We start from the raw sequence: 12,435 nt of genomic DNA on the forward strand, positions 1-12,435 counted from the left end.
CTAACCCTAACCCCTAACCCTAACCCTAACCCTAACCCTAACCCCTAACCCCTAACCCCTAACCCTAACCCTAACCCTAACCCCTAACCCTAACCCCTAACCCCTAACCCTAATCCCTAACCCCTAACCCTAACCCCTAACCCCTAAACCCTAACCCCTAACCCCTAACCCTAACCCCTAACCCCAACCCCTAACCCCTAACCCCTAACCCTAACCCCTAACCCTAACCCCTAACCCCTAACCCCTAACCCTAACCCCTAACCCTAACCCCTAACCCTAACTATAACCCTAACCCCTAACCCCTAACCCCTAACCCTAACCCTAACCCCTAACCCCTAACCCCTAACCCCTAACCCCTAACACACAATGAACCTCTTGGACATAATGTACTGACACACACACCGTCTCCCCGAGGACACCGAAACACACACACACACACACACACACACACACACACACACACACACACACACACACACACACACACACACACACACACACACACACACACACACACACACAGACAGACCTCCAGATGATCAGCACCTTCTCAGGCACAAACAAATTCCTTCACTCCAGATTCAAAGCCACATTCATCCACACACAACATATACCCCCACCCCCACCACCCCCCACCACCACCACTCCAGAACTTCAGACCTATATCTGCCTGCTGCAGAAACCTCAACCTGAGCGGATCTCTAAGTCTATGCCATATTTTCCAACAGACCCACCCTTAAAAACCACAACAGTATTATACACAACACCCACACATTCCAAATCCATATGCACACACTTATAGACCTATATCCCCCATGACCATTCAGAGAGCCCCAGCATTGTCTATGCCATAAACCTGCAACGTTAGGTCACAGCGTGTTTTATAGGAGAAACCAGCAACGTCATCTTGAAACGCATCAAACAGCACCTCTACACTACTGACGATAAAAAAACACACACACTACAAACACACCTGGTCTAACACTTTTACAACCCAACACACAACCTCCCCCCTCCAACATCGCCGGTCTAGAGATGACAGCCTGCTGGACCATAATCCCAGAGAATACTGACTGAATCCAGGTGGATAAACAAAATGAAGACCGTGGCTCCACTTGGTTTGAAAGGTGAAGAAAAGTACACAGTGTTGATTTGTAGGGGTCAGTTGGGGGGCCCAGTTAGGAGAGACAGAGGGGCCACCAACACCAGGAGGATGTTCAGAAATAAAGAACATGTTTTATTTGCCCTGAATTGATTTCTATTTTCTATTTATTTCCTTTTAAACTTAACCCCAACAAATGTAGCACTTATTTATGCAGCTCTTAATCCTTTAATCGCTTCATATCGTAATATCTTAATCTCTTAATCTCTTCATATATTCATGTCTTAATCTCTTAATCCCTTAATCTCTTCATATATTCATATCTTAATCTCTTAATCTATTCATATATTCATATCTTAATCCCATAATCTCTTTATATATTCATATCTTATTATCTTAATCTCTTCATATATTCATATCTTAATCCCTTAATATCTTCATATATTCATATCTTAATCTCTTAATCTCTTCATATATTCAGATCTTAATCTGTTAATCCCTTAATCTCTTAATATATTCATATCTTAATCCCTTAATCCCTTCATCTCTTCATATATTCATATCTTAATCTCTTAATCCCTTAATCTCTTCATATATTCATATCTTAATCTCTTAATCCCTTAATCTCTTCATATATTCATATCTTAATCCCTTAATGTCTTTATATATTCATATCTTAATATCTTAATCTCTTCATATAGTCATATCTCAATCTCTTAATCCCTTAATCTATTCATATATTCATATCTTAATCCCTTAATCTCTTTATATATTCATATCTTAATATCTTAATCTCTTCATATATTCATATCTTAATCCCTTAATATCTTCATATATTCATATCTTAATCTCTTAATCTCTTCATATATTCAGATCTTAATCTCTTAATCCCTTAATCTCTTAATATATTCATATCTTAATCTCTTAATCCCTTCATCTCTTCATATATTCATATCGTAATCTCTTAATCCCTTCATCTCTTCATATATTCATATCTTAATCTCTTAATCCCTTAATCTCTTGATACCTTGATCGTTTAATCCCTTAATCTCTTCATATAAATCCCTTAATCCCTTAATAATTTAATCCCTTGGTCTTTCATTATTTACTATATCATTTGCATATTCAATGATATATCTATTCATGTATTGAATAGTTTGCATGGTTAAATATTATAATTTGTTTCTACTTGTTGACCCTCAGCACTTAATCAACCCTTGTCTTCCTCTCATTGTTGTCTTCCTCTCATTGAACTGTCTCAGGTGACCCCTCTGAGCTCTCGGCCTCCAATAATTCCTCAGGAAAAAAACGCCCCATCTGCCCCCACCCTCTCCAGACCAGACACATTTACCGCCCCACGTTCCCCTCTCCATACCAGACTGCGCAGGAAGTTGCAATAGGCCCGTGCAACCCAAGGGTGGATGACAGCACAAACAAAAAAAACTCTTAAATCTAACCCTAGTTGCAACCCTAAACTTAACCCCTAAACCTAACCCTAACCCTTAAACCTAAAACTAACCCCCAAGCATAAACCTAACCCTAAACCTAATCCTAACCCTAACTCCTAAACCTAAACCTAAACCTAAACCTAAACCTAACCCTAAACCTAATCCTAAACCTAATCCTAAACCTAACCCTAAACCTAACCCTAAACCTAATCCTAAACCTAATCCTAAACCTAACCCTAAACCTAACCCCTACGCCTAAAATAGCCTTTTTCCTTGTGGGGAACATTAAAATAAATTTTTCCTGTTTTACTATCCTTTTAAGGGCTTCTGGTCCCCACAATAATAGTAAAACCAAAAACACACACACATTGCTTGAAGGCAGTTCAAAGGCTGATGAGTCATAAACAGAAGGACTGGGAAAGGAGGAATGTGTGTCAGAGGGGAATTCAGAACCAAGCAGGGGGGAATGAAGGGGGAGAAAGGAGGAGAGGAAAGGAGGAGGATGAGGACAGAAGAAGAAAGGCGAATGAGGGAGAGGAGAGGAAAGGAGGAAGCCGGCAGGGAGGGATGGAGCAGGGAGGGAGGGATGGAGCAGGGAGGGAGGGATGGAGCAGGGAGGGAGGGATGGAGCAGGGAGGGAGGGATGGAGCAGGGAGGGAGGGATGGAGCAGGGAGGGATGGATGGAGCAGGGAGGGATGGATGGAGCAGGGAGGGAGGGATGGAGCAGGGAGGGATGGATGGAGCAGGGAGGGATGGAGCTGGCAGGGAGGGATGGAGCAGGCAGGGATGGATGGAGCAGGGAGGGAGGGATGGAGCAGGGAGGGATGGATGGAGCAGGGAGGGAGGGATGGAGCAGGGAGGGATGGAGCAGGGAGGGAGGGATGGAGCAGGGATGGGATGGAGCAGGGAGGGAGGGATGGAGCAGGGAGGGATGGATGGAGCAGGGAGGTAGGGATGGAGCAGGGAGGGATGGATGGAGCAGGGAGGGAGGGATGGAGCAGGGAGGGAGGGATGGAGCAGGGAGGGAGGGATGGAGCAGGGAGGGAGGGATGGAGCAGGGAGGGATGGAGCAGGGAGGGATGGATGGAGCAGGGAGGGAGGGATGGAGCAGGGAGGGAGGGAGGGATGGAGCAGGGAGGGAGGGATGGAGCAGGGAGGGAGGGATGGAGCAGGGAGGGAGGGATGGAGCAGGGAGGGATGGATGGAGCAGGGAGGGATGGATGGAGCAGGGAGGGATGGATGGAGCAGGGAGGGATGGATGGAGCAGGGAGGGAGGGATGGAGCAGGGAGGGATGGATGGAGCAGGGAGGGATGGAGCTGGCAGGGAGGGATGGAGCAGGCAGGGATGGATGGAGCAGGGAGGGAGGGATGGAGCAGGGAGGGATGGATGGAGCAGGGAGGGAGGGATGGAGCAGGGAGGGATGGAGCAGGGAGGGAGGGATGGAGCAGGGATGGGATGGAGCAGGGAGGGAGGGATGGAGCAGGGAGGGATGGATGGAGCAGGGAGGTAGGGATGGAGCAGGGAGGGATGGATGGAGCAGGGAGGGAGGGATGGAGCAGGGAGGGAGGGATGGAGCAGGGAGGGAGGGATGGAGCAGGGAGGGAGGGATGGAGCAGGGAGGGATGGAGCAGGGAGGGATGGATGGAGCAGGGAGGGAGGGATGGAGCAGGGAGGGAGGATGGAGCAGGGAGGGAGGGATGGAGCAGGGAGGGAGGGATGGAGCAGGGAGGGAGGGATGGAGCAGGGAGGGAGGGATGGAGCAGGGAGGGATGGATGGAGCAGGGAGGGATGGATGGAGCAGGGAGGGATGGATGGAGCAGGGAGGGATGGATGGAGCAGGGAGGGATGGAGCAGGCAGGGAGGGATGGAGCAGGCAGGGATGGATGGAGCAGGCAGGGATGGATGGAGCAGGGAGGGATGGAGCAGGGAGGGATGGAGCAGGGAGGGAGGGATGGAGCAGGGAGGGATGGATGGAGCAGGGAGGGAGGGATGGAGCAGGGAGGGATGGATGGAGCAGGGAGGGATGGATGGAGCAGGGAGGGAGGGATGGAGCAGGGAGGGATGGATGGAGCAGGGAGGGATGGAGCTGGCAGGGAGGGATGGAGCAGGCAGGGATGGATGGAGCAGGGAGGGAGGGATGGAGCAGGGAGGGATGGATGGAGCAGGGAGGGAGGGATGGAGCAGGGAGGGATGGAGCAGGGAGGGAGGGATGGAGCAGGGATGGGATGGAGCAGGGAGGGAGGGATGGAGCAGGGAGGGATGGATGGAGCAGGGAGGTAGGGATGGAGCAGGGAGGGATGGATGGAGCAGGGAGGGAGGGATGGAGCAGGGAGGGAGGGATGGAGCAGGGAGGGAGGGATGGAGCAGGGAGGGAGGGATGGAGCAGGGAGGGATGGAGCAGGGAGGGATGGATGGAGCAGGGAGGGAGGGATGGAGCAGGGAGGGAGGGAGGGATGGAGCAGGGAGGGAGGGATGGAGCAGGGAGGGAGGGATGGAGCAGGGAGGGAGGATGGAGCAGGGAGGGATGGATGGAGCAGGGAGGGATGGATGGAGCAGGGAGGGATGGATGGAGCAGGGAGGGATGGATGGAGCAGGGAGGGATGGAGCAGGCAGGGAGGGATGGAGCAGGCAGGGATGGATGGAGCAGGCAGGGATGGATGGAGCAGGGAGGGATGGAGCAGGGAGGGATGGAGCAGGGAGGGAGGGATGGAGCAGGGAGGGATGGATGGAGCAGGGAGGGATGGAGCAGGGAGGGAGGGATGGAGCAGGGAGGGATGGAGCAGGGAGGGAGGGATGGAGCAGGGAGGGAGGGAGCAGGGAGGGAGGGATGGAGCAGGGAGGGAGGGATGGATCAGGGAGGGAGGGATGGAGCAGGGAGGAATGGATGGAGCAGGGAGGGAGGGATGGAGCAGGGAGGGAGGGATGGAGCAGGGAGGGAGGGATGGAGCAGGGAGGGATGGAGCAGGGAGAGAGGGATGGAGCAGGGAGGGAGGGATGGAGCAGGGAGGGAGGGATGGAGCAGGGAGGGATGGAGCAGGGAGGGAGCTTTGTGTGTGTGTGTGTGTGTGTGTGTGTGTGTGTGTGTTATGGGGAATGTGGGAGGTGGTCAGGGTTAGGGGGGGGCTGTGGGATGGGGTTGGGGGGGCTCGGTAGGGGGCTCTTTAGGGGTCTGTCGTGCCTCCGGATATCTAAAATATGTGGATGCCTGTCCTGTCCCCAAGAGACAGAGGATTGGTCCTGCCACATATTGGTTTTACGCTGAGAGAGAGAGAAAGCAAGAGAGAGAGGGAGCAGGCAGGGGCGCCCCCCACCCCACATGTGCGTGCGTGCGTGGGAGTTAGTGTTACAGGGAATGTGGGAGGGGGTCAGGGTTATGGCGGCTGTGGGAGGGGGTTAGAGTTTGGGGGCTGTGGCATGTTGAACATCTGATACATACCTAAGAGGTATGTATCAGATATTCAACATGCTCTGCTCATACCCACTGTAACGTTCTGGGCCTAAACCACACAAAAACAACACTAGACACTATGGAACACAAAGCTTTTACTATCTCATCCTGGAATATACAAGGTCTGAGGTCATCTGCCATAGTGTCTAGTGTTGTTTTTGTGTAGAGCAGGAACCTGGACTTCGTCAAAGAAATTGGAAATACAGACATTGTCATCCTACAAGAAAACATGGTATAGAGGAGACAGACCCACTGGTTGCCCTCTAGGTTACAGAGAGCTGGTAGTCCCATCCACCACACTACCAGGTGGGTGGTATAGAGGAGACAGACCCACTGGTTGCCCTCTAGGTTACAGAGAGCTGGTAGTCCCATCCACCACACTACCAGGTGGGTGGTATAGAGGAGACAGACCCACTGGTTGCCCTCTAGGTTACAGAGAGCTGGTAGTCCCATCCACCACACTACCAGGTGTGAAACAGGGAAGAGACTCAGGGGGTGTGGTATAGAAACTCAGGGGGTGTGGTATAGAAACTCAGGGGGTGTTGTATAGAAACTCAGGGGGTGTGGTATAGAAACTCAGGGGGTGTGGTATAGAGAATCAGGGGGTGTGGTATAGAAACTCAGGGGGTGTGGTGTAGAAACTCAGGGGGTGTGGTATAGAAACTCAGGGGGTGTGGTATAGAAACTCAGGGGGTGTGGTATAGAAACTCAGGGGGTGTGGTATAGAGACTCAGGGGGTGTGGTATAGAAACTCAGGGGGTGTGGTATAGAGACTCAGGGGGTGTGGTATAGAAACTCAGGGGGTGTGGTATAGAAACTCAGGGGGTGTGGTATAGAGAATCAGGGTGTGTGGTATAGAGAATCAGGGGGTGTGGTATAGAGAATCAGGGGGTGTGGTATAGAGAATCAGGGGGTGTGGTATAGAAACTCAGGGGGTGTGGTATAGAAACTCAGGGGGTGTGGTATAGAAACTCAGGGGGTGTGGTATAGAAACTCAGGGGGTGTGGTATAGAAACTCAGGGGGGGGGTGTAGAGCAGACCTAACCACCTCTATTCAATAAGTCAAAACAGGAACATTTTACATCTGTCTTGAAATTAATAAGGAAATGATCTCAACAGAGAAAAATGTCCTCATTTGTGCTACTTATATCCCCCTATAGAATCCCCATACCAGAACTGGACAAGAACCTGACAGTCTCAGCACACAGGGGGACCAACACCTACCTGGAGGTGACAGGGTGGACCAACACCTACCTGGAGGTGACGGGGGGACCAACACCTACCTGGAGGTGACAGGGGGGACCAACACCTACCTGGAGGTGACGGGGGGACCAACACCTACCTGGAGGTGACGGGAGGACCAACACCTACCTGGAGGTGACATGGGGGACCAACACCTACCTGGAGGTGACAGGGGGGACCAACACCTACCTGCAGGTGACGGGGGGACCAACACCTACATGGAGGTGACAGGGGGACCAACACCTACATGGAGATGACAGGGGGACCAACACCTACCTGGAGGTGACAGGGGGACCAACACCTACCTGGAGGTGACAGGGGGGACCAGCACCTATGTGGAGGTGACAGAGGACCAACATCTACATGGAGGTGACAGGGGGACCAACACCTACCGGGAGGTGACAGGGGGGACCAGCACCTACCTGGAGGTGACAGAGGACCAACACCTACCTGGAGGTGACGGGGGGACCAACACCTACCTGGAGGTGACGGGGGGACCAACACCTACCTGGAGGTGACGGGGGGACCAACACCTACCTGGAGGTGACAGGGGGACCAACACCTACCTGGAGGTGACGGGGGGACCAACACCTATCTGGAGGTGACAGGGAGACCAACACCTACCTGGAGGTGACGGGGGGACCAACACCTACCTGGAGGTGACGGGGGGACCAACACCTACCTGGATGTGACGGGGGGACCAACACCTACCTGGAGGTGACAGGGGAACCAACACCTACCTGGAGGTGATGGGGGGACCAACACCTACCTGGAGTTGACGGGGGGACCAACACCTACCTGGAGGTGACAGGGGGACCAACACCTACCTGCAGGTGAAGGGGAGACCAACACCTACCTAGAGGTGACAGGGGGGACCAACACCTACCTGGAGGTGACAAGGGGGACCAACACCTACCTTGAGGTGACGGGGGGACCAACACCTACCTGGAGGTGACAGGGGGGACCAACACCTACCTGGAGGTGACGGGGGGACCAACACCTACCTGGAGATGACAGGGAGACCAACACCTACCTGGAGGTGACAGGGGGACCAACACCTACCTGGAGGTGACGGGGGAACCAACACCTACCTGGAGGTGACAGGGGGACCAACACCTACCTGGAGGTGACAGGGGGACCAACACCTACCTGGAGGTGACAGGGGGGACCAACACCTACCTGGAGGTGACAGGGGAACCAACACCTACCTGGAGGTGACAGGGGGACCAACACCTACCTGGAGGTGACGGGGGGACCAACACCTACCTGGAGGTGACGGGGGGACCAACACCTACCTGGAGGTGACAGGGGGGACCAACACCTACCTAGAGGTGACGGGGGGACCAACACCTACCTGGAGGTGACAGGGGAACCAACACCTACCTGGAGGTGATGGGGGGACCAACACCTACCTGGAGTTGACGGGGGGACCAACACCTACCTGGAGGTGACAGGGGGACCAACACCTACCTGCAGGTGAAGGGGAGACCAACACCTACCTAGAGGTGACAGGGGGGACCAACACCTACCTGGAGGTGACAAGGGGGACCAACACCTACCTTGAGGTGACGGGGGGACCAACACCTACCTGGAGGTGACAGGGGGGACCAACACCTACCTGGAGGTGACGGGGGGACCAACACCTACCTGGAGATGACAGGGAGACCAACACCTACCTGGAGGTGACAGGGGGACCAACACCTACCTGGAGGTGACGGGGGAACCAACACCTACCTGGAGGTGACAGGGGGACCAACACCTACCTGGAGGTGACAGGGGGACCAACACCTACCTGGAGGTGACAGGGGGGACCAACACCTACCTGGAGGTGACAGGGGAACCAACACCTACCTGGAGGTGACAGGGGGACCAACACCTACCTGGAGGTGACGGGGAGACCAACACCTACCTGGAGGTGACGGGGGGACCAACACCTACCTGGAGGTGACAGGGGGGACCAACACCTACCTGGAGGTGACGGGGGGACCAACACCTACCTGGAGATGACAGGGAGACCAACACCTACCTGGAGGTGACGGGGGGGACCAACACCTACCTGGAGGTGACGGGGGAACCAACACCTACCTGGAGGTGACAGGGGGACCAACACCTACCTGGAGGTGACAGGGGGACCAACACCTACCTGGAGGTGACAGGGGGGACCAACACCTACCTGGAGGTGACGGGGGGACCAACACCTACCTGGAGGTGACAGGGGGACCAACACCTACCTTGAGGTGACGGGAAGACCAACACCTACCTGGATGTGACGGGGGGACCAACACCTACCTGGAGGTGACAGGGGGGACCAACACCTACCTGGAGGTGACGGGGGGACCAACACCTACCTGGAGGTGACGGGGGGACCAACACCTACCTGGATGTGACAGAGGACCAACACCTACCTGGAGGTGACAGGGGGACCAACACCTACCTGGAGGTGACAGGGGGACCAACACCTACCTGGAGGTGACGGGGGGACCAACACCTATCTGGAGGTGACAGGGAGACCAACACCTACCTGGAGGTGACGGGGGGACCAACACCTACCTGGAGGTGACGGGGGGACCAACACCTACCTGGATGTGACGGGGGGACCAACACCTACCTGGAGGTGACAGGGGAACCAACACCTACCTGGAGGTGATGGGGGGACCAACACCTACCTGGAGTTGACGGGGGGACCAACACCTACCTGGAGGTGACAGGGGGACCAACACCTACCTGCAGGTGAAGGGGAGACCAACACCTACCTAGAGGTGACAGGGGGGACCAACACCTACCTGGAGGTGACAAGGGGGACCAACACCTACCTTGAGGTGACGGGGGGACCAACACCTACCTGGAGGTGACAGGGGGGACCAACACCTACCTGGAGGTGACGGGGGGACCAACACCTACCTGGAGATGACAGGGAGACCAACACCTACCTGGAGGTGACAGGGGGACCAACACCTACCTGGAGGTGACGGGGGAACCAACACCTACCTGGAGGTGACAGGGGGACCAACACCTACCTGGAGGTGACAGGGGGACCAACACCTACCTGGAGGTGACAGGGGGGACCAACACCTACCTGGAGGTGACAGGGGAACCAACACCTACCTGGAGGTGACAGGGGGACCAACACCTACCTGGAGGTGACGGGGGGACCAACACCTACCTGGAGGTGACGGGGGGGACCAACACCTACCTGGAGGTGACAGGGGGGACCAACACCTACCTGGAGGTGACGGGGGGACCAACACCTACCTGGAGGTGACAGGGGAACCAACACCTACCTGGAGGTGATGGGGGGACCAACACCTACCTGGAGTTGACGGGGGGACCAACACCTACCTGGAGGTGACAGGGGGACCAACACCTACCTGCAGGTGAAGGGGAGACCAACACCTACCTAGAGGTGACAGGGGGGACCAACACCTACCTGGAGGTGACAAGGGGGACCAACACCTACCTTGAGGTGACGGGGGGACCAACACCTACCTGGAGGTGACAGGGGGGACCAACACCTACCTGGAGGTGACGGGGGGACCAACACCTACCTGGAGATGACAGGGAGACCAACACCTACCTGGAGGTGACAGGGGAACCAACACCTACCTGGAGGTGACAGGGGGACCAACACCTACCTGGAGGTGACGGGGGGACCAACACCTACCTGGAGGTGACGGGGGGACCAACACCTACCTGGAGGTGACAGGGGGGACCAACACCTACCTGGAGGTGACGGGGGGACCAACACCTACCTGGAGATGACAGGGAGACCAACACCTACCTGGAGGTGACGGGGGGACCAACACCTACCTGGAGGTGACGGGGGAACCAACACCTACCTGGAGGTGACAGGGGGACCAACACCTACCTGGAGGTGACAGGGGGACCAACACCTACCTGGAGGTGACAGGGGGGACCAACACCTACCTGGAGGTGACGGGGGGACCAACACCTACCTGGAGGTGACAGGGGGACCAACACCTACCTTGAGGTGACGGGAAGACCAACACCTACCTGGATGTGACGGGGGGACCAACACCTACCTGGAGGTGACAGGGGGGACCAACACCTACCTGGAGGTGACGGGGGGACCAACACCTACCTGGAGGTGACGGGGGGACCAACACCTACCTGGATGTGACAGAGGACCAACACCTACCTGGAGGTGACAGGGGGACCAACACCTACCTGGAGGTGACAGGGGGACCAACACCTACCTGGAGGTGACGGGGGGACCAACACCTACCTGGAAGTGACGGGGGGACCAACACCTACCTGGATGTGACGGGGGGACCAACACCTACCTGGAGGTGACGGGGGGACCAACACCTACCTGGAAGTGACGGGGGGACCAACACCTACCTGGAGGTGACGGGTGGACCAACACCAACCTGGAGGTGACGGGGGGACCAACACCTACCTGGAGGTGACAGGGGGACCAACACCTACCTGGAGGTGACGGGGGGACCAACACCTACCTGGAGGTGACAGGGGGACCAACACCTACCTGGATGTGACGGGGGGGACCAACACCTACCTGGAGGTGACAAAAAAAACATCTGTTGGTCACAGATACCTTAAAAAGTGTGGATCCGAAAACCAGTCACTATCTGGTGTGACCATAATTTGCCTCATGCAGTTCGACACATCTCCTTCGAATAGAGTTGATCAGGCTGTTGATTGTGGCCTGTGGAATGTTGTCGCCACTCCTCCTCAACGGCTGTGTGAAGTTGCTGGATATTGGTGTGAACTGGAACACGCTGTCATACACGTCGATCCAGAGCATCCCAAACATGCTCAATGGGTGACATGTCTGATAAGTATGCAGAACATGGAAGAACTGGGACATTTTCAGCTTGCAGGAATTGGGTACAGATCCTTGTGACAAAGGGCCATGCAATAACATGCTGAAACATGAGGTGATGGCGGCGGATGGATGGCACGACAACGGGCCTCAGTATCTCGTCACGGTATCTCTGCGCGTTCAAATTGCCATTGATATAATGCAATTGTGTTCGTTGTCCGTAGCTAATGCCTGCCCATACCCTAACCCCACCGCCAACATGGGGCATTCTGTTCACAACGCTGACATCAGCAAACCGTTCGCCTACACAACGCCGTACACGTTGTCTGCCATCTTCCCGTTACAGTTGAAACCGGGATTCATCCATGAAGAGCACCAGTGGCCAGTCGGTT

The sequence above is a fragment of the Oncorhynchus kisutch genome, linkage group LG18, assembly GCF_002021735.2.
Source record: "Oncorhynchus kisutch isolate 150728-3 linkage group LG18, Okis_V2, whole genome shotgun sequence".
Lineage (NCBI taxonomy): Eukaryota > Metazoa > Chordata > Actinopteri > Salmoniformes > Salmonidae > Oncorhynchus > Oncorhynchus kisutch.